At 44.6% G+C, this 18633-nt stretch overlaps 1 non-coding gene across 1 annotated transcript; it reads left to right on the top strand.

The window, feature by feature from the left end:
- Window positions 1-10690: 10690 nt before the first annotated feature.
- LOC129011025 (U6 spliceosomal RNA) lies at window positions 10691-10800 on the top strand. The gene has a single exon (XR_008493163.1). It is a non-coding gene; the product is annotated as a U6 spliceosomal RNA (small nuclear RNA).
- Window positions 10801-18633: the final 7833 nt, after the last annotated feature.

Below are 18633 nucleotides of genomic sequence, written 5' to 3'. Positions count from 1 at the left end.
GGCGTGGACTGACTACCGCGATGTTACCCTCATCTTTTAAGGGCTGTCACACCCTAGCTCAGAGGGAGCAAGGGACAACCTTCAATGCGCAGGGTGTAGTCAGGCTGTAGATCATGTGAACGCCTGGAGGAGTACAGTCACCAGCTGGTTCACTGTCTTCCTTGCAGCCCACTTAACAGTAGTTTCGGAACTCGCTGGAGGAGGCTTGCGGGGGTGGGGCTGGAATGCCTCCTGCATTCCTCCTCGCCTCTTCCTCCTGGCTGCATTTGCGGGTGCGGGGGAGGGGCGAGCGCAGGGAGCAAAGCGCAGCGGCTGAGTCCAGCCAGCGCTGGTGGCTCCCAAGGCCCCGAGCACGTGGACACCAACCCTCTTCACATTATCTGGTAGATTTATCACAAAGTAGGCAAAGGCAGGGCCTCCTTCACAAAGCCTTCTAAAAGACGCCCTGGTTCTCAAATTATAGTTTTGCAGAGGTCAAGTTCATTCATGCTTACTAATCTCTCATCTATAAAATGGGGATAAAAGAAAAATTACAGCAAATATTATTCACAAAAAGGAACCTTGCGTAACAATGCAGTGTTCATTTCCTGTGAATAGTGGAGAGGAACTAAGTAATTGCACTTTGTTGATTTTATTTCAGCCAGATAACAAAGAAAGATCCTATACAACAAATGTTTCCCCTTTGTTCCCCGCCTTGTAAAGAGCCATTTCTCTATGGAGAAAGAATCCCCTTTGTGCATTCCCAGGCCCGACAGGCCACGGGGATTATGAAGAGCGAGCTCTCTGGAGCTGTTTTCCTGGTTAGAGACATTGTTCTGGAAAGCTGACTGGGTTGCCATGGTGACGGCTCCCGGGGCCTCGCCCTGCCCCTCTCCGCCCCGCCTGCTTGTGCTGCCTGCTGGTACCCCGCCAGGCCCGATTTCAAATGTTCCTCCCCGCACAGCACGGAAATGGCAGGGAAATTCTAAACTCTTTTTCCCAGATGGCCTCTGAGGGCGAAAGGCAGGAAAAAAAAAAAAAAAAATTCCCTTGTCAGACCGTTCTGAATTGTCCCTGAAAAAAAACAGGCATTAGATTGAAAGCTTGTTGAAGGCAGGAACCAACCATGTTCTCATCACTGAACCAATTCTTCCCGTCTCGCTATGACCATCTTCCCCCAGCCGGAAGTAGGCTGACACGTAGTAGGATCTGAAAAAGGGTTTATAATCCATTGCCAGTGAGGTGGCGGGTATAGTAGCAGCTTAAATGTATGGATTTTGGAGCCAGAATCTTTACCTGCCACATTATAGATGTGTAACGTTGGGAAAGTACCGAATCATTACAAACTTCATTTTCCTCATCTCTAAAATGGGGACAATAATTCCTAACTTGGAAATGTACGGTGTGTATGTTATAATTTAAGATAGGAAAGACTTCGTACTGCCTGGTTTATAGTGAGTTCTCAGTATTATGGTTATTACTGTTTTTTTAAATTTATTTTTTTTTATTTTTTGAGACAGTCTCACTCTGTCGCCCAGGATGGAGTGCAGTGGTGTCTTCTCGGCTCACTGCAACCTCTGCCTCCCTGGTTCAAGCAATTCCCCTGCCTCAGCCTCCCGAGTAGCTGGGATTACAGGCGCACACCACGACGCCCAGCTAGTTTTTGTATTTTTTTTTTTTTTAGTAGAGACGGGGTTTCACCATTTTGGCCAGACTGGTCTCAAACTCCTGACCTCAGGCAGTCTGCCCGCCTCGGCCTCCCAAAGTGCTGGGATTACAGGCATGAGCCACCGCACCCAGCGGTTATTACTGTTATCTTCTCCAGCCTACTGCATCTTCATGTGGGGCAATTCATTGTCCCCTACCAAAAAAGAAACAAATCCTAAAGAAAGAAAAGACCTAGCAGCATCCCTAGCAGTCCAGGTCTAAAAGTGAATGAAATGGACGTAGAAGAGCTTCATGAGTTACTTATTTGTGTAATAAACATTAAATAGAAAATGTCAGCAACATGTTTCGTGTTTGATTTTCACACATTAATAATGCAGAGTGGATTGTGTTCCAATTTTCCATCTATGTATCTATGGTAAAAGGAATAAAATAGCATTTTCACATCTTTCAGCTGACCTTCTTCCTTTTCCCTTCCCCAGTCTCCTAGGAGTATTTCTGAAACCTACAGCCCTGCTTGTAATTGAGCCTGTGCATGGGAGAGTCGTAAGCTCCGTGCCCTGCCCCCCAGCTCGCACCAGGGCTGACTTTCAGTCAGAGAAGCCCTGGGTCTGGAGGCACTTACTTAGTGCCTCTGGAAGATTCTAAACATCTTTGGACACTTAGGGGAGAGGGAATTTACATACACATAGTGTCCCACCAGGCCGACCTGGACTTTGTGTAGAACTCCTAGGAATTTTTGGTGGGGAAGGGCTGTACTGGTTCGGGAAGGTTCTGAGCCAAACTTGGCCACAGGCAGTGCACACCCTCCACAGCTGCAGACCACAGTTCAGTCTACTAGACAGTGTTAGAGGAGCCATTTCAGGGTGGGACTGATCAGATCTTAGGAGGTTCTGGCACTTGAGGGAGGGGAGCGGAGGACAGGATTATCATTCCATTGTTACCTAATACTGCTGTGTCTCTTAGTTGAGAAAGGCATGTACGGCTTGTATGTATTTCTGGACGCAGATGAAAAGAGAATGTTGACAGTATTGGGTATGGGTACTGCCATTGCATGCATAGGGCTGAAGGAGGTCTGATAATTACTTGTACAAGTGCCACTTGTATGTGGGGCGCTCCCACAAAGCCTGTGTTCAGTGTATTTTGAGGTTGTGCAATGCAGCAAAGCTGTTGGAAAGGTGGTGTGAACTGCAGGGTGTGAAGTGCTGTTCCCTCTCCTTCAGACCCTCTCGCACATTTCCCCCCCCCCCCCCACCAGGCACACACATTAAACTACAGGAGACACATAATCCTCCCCTCCCCCAACATTGCAGACAGCTTTCTCTGAAAACTGATACCCTGAGGCCCTTTTTCCCTTACCAGCCGCAATTAGGAGCAGCAAGACAGAAAATGCGGACTGGATTATGGCACAGAGACAGTGCTGTGTGATTTCTCTTTCTGGAAGAGGCCACTGTCCATGCTCCAGGCCTTATATTTCATCTGACTTTGCCACTACTGGCAGCGGCTTTAGGCTCCAGCGAGTCCAGGCCAAATCCAGTTCTTTCTGCGAAGTCCATGCTGGATTTTCTGTTTCACCCTAGTGAAGTCTCTGCCGAGGCTGTTGTTCTCAATCCAGCTCAGAAACTGGCTCAAACCGCCCTGAACTGGATTTGGTGGCTGTTGAGACACAGTTTCTGCCTCTTTGTTAGGGCGGATCCGGCCTCATTCGCGCTTCAGTTTCCCTCCCTCCTGTTTTCCCAGAGTCATCTACAGCCATTCCCCTCCCCCGGCCTCTCCAGTTTGGCATTTCTTTTTTTTTTACCCTTCCCTGGGCCAAGACCCCATAAAGCAGATTAAATTCTTTAATAAAAAAGTGGATTTAGATTGTAAACCTTCTGCTTTTATTACATTTTCTGCTTTCCTCAAACTTGTTATCTAACCAGTTGACATGGTGCCCTTAAAATCTTGGCTCGCATCCTAACCTAGAAATAACTTTAATTTTCACTCTGGATGGGAATAACTTTAAATTTCCCATCAAAGACTGAAGGGCTTTGGTGCAGTACATTGTTCATTTCCGTTTTGTAACCATATTTAAATTAAAACAATTTATTCATTTCTTTGCTGAGAGATGACAAACATATTATGTGTAGAATTTTTAAAACAGTCACCTATACTGGCTTGTCTATTGCAACTGTGCAATTCCTAGAGGAAGAACTAAAGAATTGGGATGTTTTTGGTTTTCGAACCTGTAATTGTAACCCTGAATCCGATTCTATGAATTGTACAGTGACGAAGGCTGTTGGGGGAACACGTGGGGACCATTCCTGACAGAATACCGGTGGATACAAAACTGGGAATGTGACGAAATAAGGAGGATAGGACAGGCCTGGGCTTTTGCAATTTCCCTTTATAGAAAATTTAAACATTTCTTATGTTTTGGAACTAGATAGAGGTGACGGTTCCATAACACTGTGAATGAGGTAGATGCCACTTAATTGCACACTTAGAAGGGCTAGTTTTATGTTATGTGGATTTTGCTTCAATAAAAAGGGGCTTTGTTTCAAGAATTTCTCATTTTCTTTTTGTGTTTTTTGAAAATTCAGAGAAGAGACAGATAATAAGCAACCCTAATCTGGGTGTGGCTTCGTTGCGTGCTTCATGACTCTGTGGTCTCCCTCTGCTGGCCAAACTGCGCAACATGTCACCATGTCCCAAGGCCTCGAGAATGTCTCAATTTTATGTCGAAGCACAAATGCAAGGCTACGTTACTAAGAATCACTCTCCAAACCTGGTTTCATGTGCATTTTATGTGTGCAATGTACTGAAAAAGGAATCAGATGTTTTGTTTCTATGATGTTACAGAGGATTAATTATATATTAACGATTTAAAATTTGCCCCTAAGTCTCAAAACAGAGACAAAACCGTTGTCATTTCCCCTGGGCTTAAAACTAGAGTGAAATTGCTCATTTAAGTGTTTAGTTTCAGTAGAGCATAAAGCCCTGGAAAAAAAACAATTACAACAGTAGATATGGAAAAGCTATTTTCGTACGCAGGAGGGGAGGGGTTGGCTTTGTCTAGTGAGTCAGTACACTCAGAAGGATGTGGGTGCCGGTTTGGGCTAAGATAATCTTCAAAATGTATGTTAAAAGGACGTGAATTCATCAGTTGAATTTGTTTTTGTGAGATTTAAGAGTCATAAATTATTGCGGGAAGGCACACAGTATATGCTACACGGGATTTTCCAAAATGTTCAGTATCAAAGAGGATTCGAGAAGGGTAGAGGTCAAGCCATCCAAACTGGCCCTCTGATTCTTGGAGTTGCTTTTATTTTAGGATCTTTGCATTTTTCACTCCACATGCTTGAAATCTCCACCCCTCCCCCCCATATTCTTTCCTCCTTTCACTGTCCCCTGAGTTCCTCCTACCCTCTGGTCAGGCTTTGCCTTCCTCAGAGGCCTTCCTGAGTGCTTGGTCCAAAGTAAATTCCTTATACCTTCTTATCATCTTACATGGCAACCTCTTTTTTTCTGTTGTAGCACCACTGTAACTTACAATTATATATATTTATTTTCTTGTATATTGGCTCTCCCCCTTCACCCGCAACTAGCTTTCTAAGTCCCCTTAGGCCATGTCTGTGTGATCAAAACTGTATAACAAGCATAGGACCTGGCAAAATGTTAGCAAGGAGCAAATATTTGTTGAACAGATGAATTAAATTCAAATATTATTTCTCTGGTTCCAGTCCACTACTTTCTGGCTTCTTCTTTTATACCAGTTAGTTCTTTTAAGACTCAGTCTGTTTTCCTACTCTTGTGAACTTTCAGGAACAACTGATTTATTTCAGGGTTCCTCTTTACATAATGAGAGCTACTGAGTAGAATAGAATCTTCACAGCTTCTGGGGGGTACCAGAACAGATGCCCAGAAAGGGGGTGCCATGGCTATTACTGGCACCTCAGACAAGGGCAGGCTTCAAACAGGGAGGCCTGTGGCAACCCCTCCCCTATGTCTGAAGCTGAGGGGACAGGGGGAGCTAAGAACAAAGGAAAGAAGAGAAAAGTGTCCGGGGAACAGGCGGGGAGCATGGTCTTCTTGCCCCATCTTCCTCAGGGGTTGAGGGGTACAGAGTTGGTGGTGGCCCATCCTGCCAGGTCCCACTGCCCCTCAGAAGAGGCCCCAGTCCTTCAGGTTGTTCTTCATGATGACGTCGGTGATGGCATCAAACACGAACTACGTTCTTGGTATCGGTGGCGCATGTGAAGTGTGTGTAGATCTCCTTGGTGTCTTTGTGCTTATTCAGGTCCTCAAACTTACTCTGGATGTAGCTGGCTGCCTCTCATCATACTTGTTGGCCTCTTTGTACTCAGGGAAGCAGATGGTCGGGGCTGTGTGTGATCTTCTCCTCGAACAGCTCCTTCTTGTTGAGGAAGTAGATGATGGACGTGTCTATGAACCACTTGTTGCAGATGCTGTCAAACAGCTTTTATCCCCTAAGAAAAGTTACACTAGTCCTATAATTCTTGCTGTCTGTGTTTTCTCATCTGTAGTACTTGATTTTACTCTGAGAGGGAATTCAACTTGGGTTTTGGTTTCTGAGTCTGGAGTCATGCACATGGTTTTCCCCCTCCCATCTTTATCAAAACTGTCCCTATCACCAGAGGGAAAGGATTTACCAATTCCTCCTTTAAAAGAGTATCCTGGCGGCCAGGCCCAGTGGATCATGCCTGTAATTCCAGCACTTTGGGAGGCCAAGGTGGGTGGATCACCTGAAGGTCGGGAGTTCGAGACCAGCCTGGCCAACATGGAGAAACCCTCATCTCTACTAAAAATACAAAAATTAGCCAGGGGTGGTGACGGGCGCCTGTAATCTCAGCTAGTCAGGAGGCTGAGACAGGAGAATTGCTTGAACCCGGGAGGTAGAGGTTGCAGTGAGCTGAGATCATGCCATTGCACTACAGCCTGGGCAACAAGAGCAAAACTTCGTCACACACACACACACACACACACACACACAGGGCGGGCATGGTGGCTCACGCCTGTAATCCCAGCACTTTGAGAGGCCAAGGTGGGCCGATCACGAGGTCAAGAGATTGAGACCATCCTGGCTAACACAGTGAAACCCTGCCTCTACTAAAAATACAAAAACTTAGCTGGGTGTGGTGGCATGCACCTGTAGTCCCAGCTACTAGGAGGCTGATGCAGGAGAATCGCTTGAACCCAAGAGATGGAGGTTGCTGTGAGCCGAGATCGCGCCACTGCACTCCAGCCTGGGTGACAGAGCGAGACTCTGTCCCCTCCCCCCCCCCAAAAAAAAAAAAAAAAGGATCTTAGCTGGGTGAGGTGGCTTACTCCTGTAATCCCAGCACTTTGGAAGGCTGAGGTGGGTGGGTGGATCGCTTGAGGTCAGGAGTTTGAGACTGGCCTGGCCAACATGGCAAAACCCCGTCTCTACTAAAAATATAAAAATTAGCTGGGTGTGGTGGTGGGTGCCTGTAATCTGAGCTACTAGGGAGGGGATACAGGAGAATCGCTTGAACCCGGCAGGCAGAGGTTGCAGTAAGCTGGGATCGTGCCACTGCACTCCAGCCTGGGTGACGGAGCAAGACTCAGGCTCAAAAAAAAAAAAAAAAAAGATTCTACTCCTGGCCAGAGACTCATCCAAGCAGAGGTTTAATGCCACAGAATTTCAAGTAGGCAATTTGCATCTCTGAAAACCTTCAGATGAGAGAGAGAGAGAGGGGCCACCAATTCACTGGATTTCAGCCCAACACAAGAGTAATGTCTTTGGGGCTTTTTTTCTTTTTTTTTTTTTGAGACAGGGTCTCACTCTGTCACTGATGCTAGAGTGCAGTGGCCTGATCCTGGCTCCCTGCAGCCTGACTTCTGGGCTCAAGTGATCCTCTCACCTCAGCCTCCAGAGTAGCTGGGACTATAGGCATGCACCATCACACTTGGCTATTTTTTTCTATTTTTCTTTCTTTTTTTTTTTTGAGACAGAGCCTCAGTTTGTTGCGCAGGCTGGAGTGCAGTGGTGCAATCTCTGGTCACTGCAACTTCCACCTCCCTGGTTCAAGCGATTCTCCTGCCTTAGACTCCCGAGTAGCTGGGATTACAGGTGACTACCACCAAGCCTGGCTAATTTTTGTATGTTTAGTAGAGATGGGGTTTCACCATGTTGACCAGGCTGGTCTTGAACTCCTGACCTCAAATGATCCACCCGCCTGGGCCTCCAAAGTGCTGGGATTACAGGCATGAGCCACCATGCCTGGCCTATTTTTTTTTTTTTTTCACAGAGACAGGGTCTCTCTCTGTGTTGCTCTGGCTGCCCTCAAACTCCTGGCTTCAAGTGACTCTCCTACCTCTGCGTCCCAATGCGGTGGGATCACAGGCATGAGCCACTGTGCCCTGCCTGGAGCATTTCTTCACCTAAGCAAATTAGCTGTTCTAAAAGCTATGCTAGGTAGTGGAGGACTTTTGAAACACAGCTTTATTGTGTATTTATTGCAAGGTTTTGATTGACTCGTTGTGAAACTGGTAGGATTTCCCTAACTGACTGCAAAATTCTGTGACTTTCACTTCTTTTTTTTTTTTTTTTTTTTGAGATGGAGTTTCGCTCCTGTTGCCCAGGCTGGAGTGCAATGGCACGATCTCAGCTCACCACAACCTCCACCTCCGGGGTTCAAGAGATTCTCCTGCCTCAGCCTCCCGAGTAGCTGGGATTACAGGCATGCGTCACCCGGCTAATTTGTGTTTTTAGTAGAGACAGTTTCTCCATGTTGGCCAGGCTAGTCTCGAACTCCCAACCTCAGGTGATCTGCCTACCTCAGCCTCCCAAAGTGCTGGGATTACAGGCGTGAGCCACCATGCCCGGCCGACTTCCACTTCTTTTAACTGGTTCAGGGTAATCAATAGTTGAGAGACTGAGTATTGAGGTCAGAAAAACTCAAAGCTCTGAAGCCATGGTTTCCTCATCTATTTTGTTTTTTCATCTATAAAAATATCTCTATAAAGTTGTAATAATCATTATAAGAGCAATTACACAGCAATACTTTGTGCCAGTTTACTGTTATGATATATGTGTATATATAGTATGTATAAACCACATTGTATAAAAAAACTGTTTTCCTCATAGCCACCCTTTGGAGAAGGTACCATTGTTCCCATTTTATTTTTATTTTTTATAGATAGGATCTCTGTCTGTTGCTCAGGCTGGAGTATAGTGGTGCAGTCATAGCTCACTGTGGCCTTGAACTCCTGGGCTCAAGTGATCTTCCTGCTTCAGCCTCTAGAGTAGCTCGGACTGCAGGCTTGTACCACTGCTTCTGGCTAATTTTTAGATTTTTAGTAGAGAGGAAGTCTTGCTATGTTGCCCAGGCTGGTTTTGAACTCCTGGACTCAAGTGATCCTCTTGCCTCAGCCTCCCAAAGTGCTGGGATTACAGGCGTGAGCCCCTGTGCCTGGCCCATTGTTCCCGTTTTCTACTGGGGACAAGGAAACACAGAGAAGTTAGGTAACTTGCCCAAGGTCACACAGCTAGTAGAAGGCAGAACACAAACACAAACCCAGGATGTTTGAGTCTCTACTTTAAAAATCCTAGTGCTAATTACCTGGCACAAGATAAGTGTTGTTAAATCTTAGTTTCTTTTTATATCCTTCCTTGAACTTTCACGAAAAATGGTTATTACTTCTTCAAAGTATCCTAATACAAAATTTGAACCTTCCAACCCCCCTGCCTTTTCAGATGAGGAAATGGAACTCCAGAAAGCTTGAACCATGTGTTTTGTGTGGCCAGATAGGACTAGATCCTAGCTCTCCTGCCTAATCTGGGAAGGAATAATGGTTCTCCATATTACTGTGTTCCATCTACTTCCTTCCTTAAGTATGGTTTTGTTGTTGTTATTTTTGTACCATTTTTGAAAAGAAAGGAAAATAATTTCCTTCCTGAATCTCACTCTTATCTCCAAATTGTTTTCTGCAATTGAATAACACTCGCCGTGCTAACAGAGGCATAACTAAATGGAATGTGCTGCTTTTCTACCAGAGTGCACAAAGGGAGTGAGCAAGAGTTTATCACTGCCAAAGTGAGGAGAGGAAGACTAGTTGGCATTCATTTTCTTTCTCTCTTTTCCATCTTCATCCCTTCCCTCCTTGTTTCTGGCTCCAGCTCTCTTTCCCCTTACCTGGATTAGGAGTATGGGACTATTGCTGGTGTCACTCTAATAAAAATTCAAAGATAGGTTAATAAGAGATAGTGCCCAGAGATGGGTAGTAAGCTAGGGTGTCAGTAGCTGCTGCCTGGTCTCTTTTTTTTGAGACAGGGCCTCGCTCTGTCACTCAGGCTGGATGGTAGTGGCGCTATTAAGGCTCACTGCAGCCTCAACCTCCTGGGCTCAAGCAATTCTACCTCAGCCTCCCTAGTAGCTGGGACTAAGGCACATGCCAACATGCCCAGATAATTTTTGATTTTCAGTAGAGATGGGGGTCTCACTCTGTTGCCCAGGCTGATCTAAAACTTCTGGGCTCAAGTGATCCTCCTGCCTCAGCCTCCCAAAGTGTTGAGATTACAGGTGTGAGCCACCATGCCCAGCTTTGCTGCCTAATCTTTTTTTGCCCCTGAATGAAAACAGAGAAAGCCCTGAATTCCTGTCTTTATTGTGTCATCATCTCAATACATGCCTTTGCATAATTTAGTTAACCTGTACTAGCCATCCATAATTTTCTCACCTTTGTATGAAATACTATCTTTCCTATTATCTGCTCTCAAAGAATTTTGGCTTGGCCATGAAATAGTACAGTGACAATGACAATGTTCAAGAGCTCATGGTGTTTTGTTTTATTTTGTTTGGCTTAAATAAAAATTCTCAGAAGTATCACATATATGTCTATAGTTGCAAAAGTGCAACATAGCTTTATAGTCTTTGAATAGCACTATTCTAAAAGGCCTCATGGTTTTGGAACCTATAGCTAAATAATATATTTGATCATCCTGAAACATCTATTGCACAAAAATGAAAGGAAAACAGGATTACCACAGTAAAAAACTACCGTTTTCAAAACAGAAGAAACAATGCTTGCTTCAACAGCACATATACTAAAATTGGAATTACACAGAGATGATTAGCACGGTCCCTCTGCGGGGATTACGTGCATGTCATTCGTGAAGCATTCCATATTAAAAAAAAGAAAGGTTTGAGGTGGTCCTTAGAATAGAGTTCCCCACTTTTTTTTTTTTTTTTTTTTTTTTTTTTTTTTCTTTAGCAGAAACCTTTTGGGAAGGTTTGGGGGCTTTGGGTATTGATTGGCTTAGATGTTGAGTAATCATAGGTCTTTGTTTGCTAGGCTCAGGTTTTTTCTTTTTTTTTTTTTTTTTTTGACAGAGTTTCGCTCTTGCTGCCCAGGCTGGAATGCAATGGTGTGATCTTGGCTTACTGCAACCTCTGCCTCCCGGGTTCAAGCGATTCTCCTGCCTCAGCCTCCCGAGTAGGTAGGATTACAGGCATGCACTACCACGGCTGGCTAATTTTGTATTTTTAGTAGAGACGGGGTTTCTTCATGTTGATCAGCCTGGTCTCGAACTCCCAACCTCCGGTGATCCGCCCACCTCGGCCTCCCAAAGTGCTGGTATTACAGGCGTGAGCCACTGTGCCCGACCAGGCTTAGGGTTTCTAAAGCAATACAACTTACATATAATGTTAGTACTTTTTGTTTTCTATTCACATTCCCCAAGGTTATAACCCAAACCAGAATTCTTTTTATCTTGTTTCTTAGAACAAACTGGTGCTTGGGCCATCCACTACTTTGTAGCTTGTTGACCTCTATCATGGCCCTATCTGAGGTGGAGAGGCAGAGTGAGACAGTCCTTTCTTTTCTGGCTACATTCTTTTGACTGGCTCTTTGTAATGAGAACAATTGTCCCTTTTGTCATCCAGGGCATGAATAACAGGAAGTAACTGGGAGTGATCTGTGGATATCAGTATCCTGGCCTCCTCAGCGTTCACTTTATTTTTGGGTATAGAATTTTGACATTCTAATCCTGGAAAGCCAGAGCTGATTATTGGCCATCTTGGATTATTAACCATAGGCAAAACTGTGTTTTTCATATTTTCTATTTCTAGACCGGCTAGGTTCACACAAAGTTTGACTCTTTCTTGCTGGACTTTACCAAAAAGCAAACATTTCAACATAGTGAATATTCTATCAAGTCTCCAAACATCCAGCCTTGTTATTGTTTAATACATGAAGAGTCCTAATATAAAATAGGCAGCAATCTAACCAGGCGTTTTTTACCCAAAACCAGTAATTGATAATCATTCCTAACTGGGGAGTGGGGAAATTCTCACTACTTTATACCTCACCTCAATTAGCCAATTCCACGTTTTAGGGGCTGTTATTATTTATTTATTTATTTGAGACGGAGTCTTGCTCTGTCGCCCAGGCTGGAGTGCAGTGGCGCTATCTCAGCTCACTGCAACCTCCGCCTCCCAGATTCAAGTGATTCTCCTGCCTCAGCCTCCCAAGTAGCTGGGACTACAGGCACGTGCCACCATGCCTGGCTAATTTTTTGTAATTTTAGTAGAAATGGGGTTTCACCATGTTAGCCAGGATGGTCTCAATCTACTGACCCCGTTATCCACGCTGCCTCAGCCTTCCAAAGCACTGGGATTACAGGTGTGAGCCACCGTGCCTGGCCTGTTGTTATTATTATTTTTTGTGACGGTGTCTCACTCTGTCATCCAGGCCGGAGTGCAGTACTGCGATCTTAACTCACTGCAGCCTCTGCCTCCTGGGTTGAAGCAATTCTTGTGCCTCGGCCTCCTGAGTAGCTGAGACAACAGAGTGTGCCACCACACCTGACTAATTTTTGTATATATATATTTTTGAGACGGAGTCTCGCTCTGTTGCCCAGGCTGGAGAGCAGTGGCACGATCTCAGCTCACTGCAAGCTCTGCCTCCCAGGTTCATGCTATTCTCCTGCCTCAGCCTCCGGAGTAGCCCGCCACCACGCCCAGCTAATTTTTTTTTTTTTTTTTTGAGACGGAGTCTTGCTCTGTTGCCCAGGCTGGAGTACAATGGCGTGATCTCGACTCACTGCAACCTCCACTTCCCAGGTTCAAGCCATTCTCCTGCCTCAGTCTCCCAGGTAGCTGGGACTACAGGCATGTGCCACCATGCCCAGCTAATTTTTTTTGTATTTTTAGTAGAGATGGGGTTTCACCATGCTGGCCAGGCTGGTCTCGAACTCTTGACTTCAAGTAATCTGCCTGCCTCGGCCTCCCAAAGCACTGGGATTACAGATGTGAGCCACCGCGCCAGCTGTATTTTTTGTTTTTTAGCAGAGACAGGGTTTTGCCATGTTGGCCAGTCTGGTCTCGAACTCCTGACCTCAGGTGATCCACCTGCCTTGGTCTCCCAAAGTGCTGGGATTACAGGCGTGAGCCACTGCGCCCAGTAGGACCTCTTTAAAGGCTCTATCTCCAAGTGCACTCACATTGGGGGTTAGCGCTTCAACATAGAATTTTGAGGGGGCACAATTTAGTCTGTAATAGCACTATTTTTGGATGCATTTGGATTCAGGACCTAAATGAAATCATCGAGACTCTGTCCAATCCTTATCATGTTAAATAGGCTTCCATGCGCTGGCCTTTCACAACTCTAAATTATATTCTTATTATTTAATAACTCCAATGAAAGAAAACACCTTTTTCTCAATGATTCTAGCAAAATATTCTGCAGTTGCTCCTCATTGGCCTGGGGAGGAACATGTGCATATCTTTGGAATAATCACTAGATCCAGGAAAATGGGATATGTTGATTGTTCGTTCCTGGGTCATATGTCCACTCCTGGACCTAGGATGGGGGTGAATTGTTTCATTTGAAACACAGGAACTCAGAATAGGTAAGAGGGTGTTTCTCCAAAGGAAAATCAAGGTGTTGCTATCAAGAGAATGAGGAACAGATGATGGCAGGCAAAATGCAATAAATACTACTTCGTGATGTCTAAATTTTCTTCTAATGCCAATATGCTATGTTTTAATCTTGAGTCACTGAGTATCTTGAATGATACTGGTCCATTGTTTTATAGAACAGTGCTGCCATTGTTTATAAAGTTCAGCATTCTTTCCATAATCTCTGGAAGAGTAAAAGAAATATGTTATTAATTTTGAAGTTTGAAGTGTATGGAAGTACATTTCTCTACTAAAAATGCGAAATTGGACCCCCAAGGAACTATGCACCAGCCATCATCTTAAGAAGTGCAAAGTTGCCCGGCGCGGTGGCCCACGCCTGTAATCCCAGCACTTTGAGAGGCCGAGGCGGGCGGATCATGAGGTCAGGAGATGGAGACCATCCTGGCTAACACGGTGAAACCCCGTCTCAACTAAAAATACAAAAAATTAGCCAGTCATGGTGGTGGGCGCCTGTGGTCCCAGCTACTCGGGAGGCTGAGGCAGGAGAATGGCATGAACCCAGGAAGCAGAGCTTGCAGTGAGCCGAGATTGCACCACTGCACTCCAGCCTGGGCGACTGAGTGAGACTCCGTCTCAAAAAAAAAAAAAAAAAACTGCAAAGTTGAACTTCACTGCAAAGGATTATTCTGAGAGGTTTGCTTTCTTTTCTTTTCCTTCTTTCTTTCTTTTTTTTTTTTTTTTTTTTTGAGATGGAGTCTCATTCTGTTGCCCAGGCTGGAGTGTAGTGGCACAATCTTGGCTCACTGCAGCCTCTGCTTCCAGGGTTCAAATGAAGCTCCTGCCTCAGCCTCCAGAGTAGCTGGGATTACAGGTGTGCACCACTACGCCCGGCTAATTTTGTATTTTTAGTTGAGACAGGATTTCACCATGTTGGCCAGGCTGGTCTTGAACTCCTGACCTCAGGTGATCCACCTGCCTCAGCCTCCCAAAATGCTGGGATTACAGGCGTGAGCCACCACGCCCAGCTAAGAGGTTTGTTTTCTAACGTGGTTTTCTATTGATGGCCATAAAAATAGAATTCTATAAACCTACAAATAGCTACCTAAATAGAACGCTAACCATCACATAGCGAAGAACAATGAACTTATTTATTAATTAAAATATATTGATGTTTACGGTGTATCGATAATTTTTCTGTTTTTCTGAAAAATCTCTGTGCTCATTTATAGGTTAATGTTTAATGTTTTTGTGCCTTTTTTTTTTTTTTTTTGCTACAGCTTCTAAAGCATAGGGCACAGAGCAACGAGGCCCTGAGACCCAGGGCCTAGGAGAGGATTCTGTGGATATTTGCTACTTCACTTGTTTGTTTTGCAAAACTGTACCCTATTGCATGATGCTTATGTTTTCCTGCTGTTCATGGAAGTATCACCAATGTTCATTAACATTCACGAACCAGGATATAGTTATTTTTTTTTAGCACTTATGTTGTCACTAGGGTAAGCTATGAAATAGAGGTGGAAAAGGCCAGGCACAGTGGCTCACACCTGTAATCCCAGACCTTTGGGAGGCCAAGTTAGGAGGATCACTTGAGCCCAGAAGTTTCAGAACAGTCTGGGCAACATAGCAAGACCACATCTCCAGGGAAAAAAAAAGAGGGCCGGGCGTGGTGGCTCACGCCTGTAATCCCAGCACTTTAGGAGGCCAAGGCAGGAGGATCATGAGGTCAGGAGATCGAGACCATCCTGGCTAACACGGTGAAACCCCCTCTCTACTAAAAATACAAAAAATCAGTGGGCGTCGTGGCGGGCACCTGTAGTCCCAGTTACTCGGGAGGCTGAGGCAAGAGAATGGTATAAACCCGGGAGGCGGTGAGTGGAGATCATGCCACTGCACTCCAGCCTGGGCGACAGAGCAAAACTCCGTCTAAAAAAAAAAAAAAGAGAAGTGCAATGGTTCTGTCTGAGGAGTATAGATTATACAGTCCCACGTCCTGGCAATGGTTTATAAAATGTGGGATGCCCCACTTCCTGTCATTTGTCATGAGCTGTTAGTTTCATGCAATATTTCCTTTTCCTTAGTTGTGAATTTAATCTCTTATCTTGTCATTCATACATGCATGGTCACTACCTTTCTCTTCTCTACATGACCAAGGATAAGAGGTTTGTCTCTTGAGTAAAATGGAGCCCACCATGGGATGTACTCCTAATTAAATTTTAGAAAACTAATGTTATTTTGAGGATTATTTGTTCCTATTTTCTTTGTCTATACTGACAAGATGGTTAACTTCTACTGAACAGAAATGAAATAGGGCATGGCACTTTAAATACTATCTGTGAACAGAAATGATGGACAATGCACTTTTTTTTTTGTTTTGTTTTGTTTTTTGAGACGGAGTCTTGCTCTGTCACCCAGGCTGGAGTGTAGTGGCATGATCTTGGCTCACTGCAAGCTCCGCCTCCTGGGTTCACACCATTCTTCTGCCTCAGCCTCCCGAGTAGCTGGGACTGCAGGCGTGTGCCACCACACCCAGCTAATTTTTTGTAGTTTTAGTAGAGACAGGGTTTCACTGTGTAAGTCAGGATGGTCTCGATCTCCTGACCTTGTGATCCTCCTGCCTTGGTCTCCCAAAGTGCTGGGATTACAGGCATGAGCCACCGTGCCTGGCAGGATAATGTGCTGTTAATATACTGTTTACCTCTGGAAATTAAGATTAGAAGTTAGGCTGGGTGCAGTGACTCATGCCTTTAATCCCAGCACTTAGGGAGGCAGAGGCGGGAGGAGAGCTTGAGCCCAGGAGTTTGAGAGCTGCCTGGGCAATACAGCAAGACCCTATTCTCCACAAAAAGGGGAAAAAAAAGACTAGAGGTTAGGGTGCCATGGAAAGTTGGAAGTACTCCTTATTTATTTATTTATTGAGACAGGTTCTCGCTCTGTCACCTAGGATGGAGTGCAGTGGCATGATTTCGGCTCACCCACCTCAGCCTCCTGTGTATCTGGGACCACAGGCACACGCCACTATGCCCAGCTAATTTTTTATTTGTAGAGGCGGGGTTTTGGCATGTGGCCCAGGCCAGTCTCCACCTCCTGGGCTCAAGTGATCTGCCTGCCTCAGCCTCCCAAAGTGCTGGGATTACTTATAGGCATGAGCCACCGCACCCAGCTGGAGGTATCTTTTACATTATAAAATAAACTTTTCCATTTAAGCGTAGTTTATACTGACAAAAGTACATACATTTTAAGTATACAGAGCAATGATTTTATGAATTTTGACAAGGGGAACACATTCTGACCAACCCCAAGTCAGGAAATAGAACGTTAACCGAACCCCAAGCTCCCTTTGTGTTCCTGCCAATCACTACTTCCTCTTTCCCAAAAGTAAACAACTATCCTGAGTATTGACAGCATAGGTTAATTTGGCCTGTTTTGGAACTTAATATGAACTTTATTCCTTGGACCTCGCTTTTTCCACTCAACATTGTTTGTGAGAATCATCTATGATGTTGTGTATGCTCACATATTTATTGCTGTATAGTTTTGCATTATAACCACTATTTGTATTTTCATTGTTTCCAGTTTTTTGTTTTTACAAAATGCTCCTAGGAACAGTTTTTCATTATTTGACCTTATACACTATACTAAGGTTTTTTTAAAACCACGAAGATGATTTAATTAAAAGAAAACCATCATTAATGAGGATTGCTCCATATCCTTAACAATTCTTAACCCTTTGACTACCCATTCTTCATATTCTTTTTCAATTCCTCTTTCTTCCACTTCTCAAATGTGTTTACAACTTTAAGATTGAGTCTTAATCTCTGTTGCTTTTTTTTCTTTACATTAGTTCCTTCACAGAATTATTGCTGTGAGGGCTTTCATGTTGCTTTTATATAAATGACTTAAATCAGTGTCCGTTCCCCAACCCCACGCTCACACTCATTTATTAGTCAGTCCTTAAGCCCTACATTTCATTTCAGTCACTTTCCTATTTATTACACTAGCTTAGCACTAATCCTATGGCTTTATACCCAGCTTAACTGTAAAAGGCAAATACTTTTTTATATGAGGGTCTCTGTCCATATAAACATTTGAGTCACTCAAAATCAGCAGTTCAATCTTGTGGGATCCCACAAAATAATACTGCTCTTACTAGGCACCTTTCTAGAAGTAGGCTGACTGCAGCCACAGCATAAGCATGGGTCCAGGAGCTCCCCTGGACATCTGGGAAACCCCACTTGGGGGAGAGTAGAAGAGGAACCAAATGACAGGTAGGGTGTTGGAGAGTGCCCTGAAGGGATGCAATGGACATGAGGCCACTGTCACCTTGCCTGGTCTCAGGCAGTGGACAAGACTTGGAACTATTTGAGAAAGGCACTCCAAAGCATGGGGGTCAGAGAGAGGAGGCCCTGAGGCCCAAAGCCTAGGAGAGGATTCTACTGTCTAAGGGCAGTCCGGTCTTCTTATTACCTTCAGGGTAAAGTCCAGTCTTCTGTAACATTTTAATTTCTCCACAATCTGGCATAACTCTCTAACATTTGTACAGGAAGGACCTTGATTCAATGGTGTGCTGGAACTAACTTTCACTGCTTCCAAGAGGCAATCATGGACATTTCTTCCCAAGTCCATGTTTAGTGATGTCACATTGGTAGCTTGAAATTTTCCATGGCGGCTTATTGGCAAATGCTACAAATCATGTTTTTCTGGTTTAAGAGCCAGTTAAACATATAGCCATACATCACTGCATAGATTACTGTGGAAGGAATGTCTTCTTACTAGAGTGAGAGACGTATGTTTTACTAAGGCCCCCAAGAAAAGGTTGTTTTCAAAGTGTTTCTTGGTCAGAGAGTTTTTTGGAACTGAAGAATTTAAAGGGAGAATAAGAAAATTTACCAGAAAAGGATGGAATTCTAGGAAGGTTTTATTTATTTACTTGAGACAGAGTCCTGCCCTGTCACCCAGGCTGGAGTGCAGTGGCGTGATCTCAGCTCACTGCAACTCAGCCTCCTGGGTTCAAGCGATTCTCCTGCCTCAGCCACCCAAGTAGCTGGGACTACAGGCATGGGAGACCATGCCAGGCTAATTTTTGTGTTTTTAGTAGAGATGGGGT

This window comes from Pongo pygmaeus, chromosome 10 (genome assembly GCF_028885625.2).
Source record: "Pongo pygmaeus isolate AG05252 chromosome 10, NHGRI_mPonPyg2-v2.0_pri, whole genome shotgun sequence".
Classification (NCBI taxonomy): Eukaryota; Metazoa; Chordata; class Mammalia; order Primates; family Hominidae; genus Pongo; species Pongo pygmaeus.
Note: the sequence above shows the minus strand (reverse complement) of the source record. Positions and strands in the feature narration are given on the sequence as shown.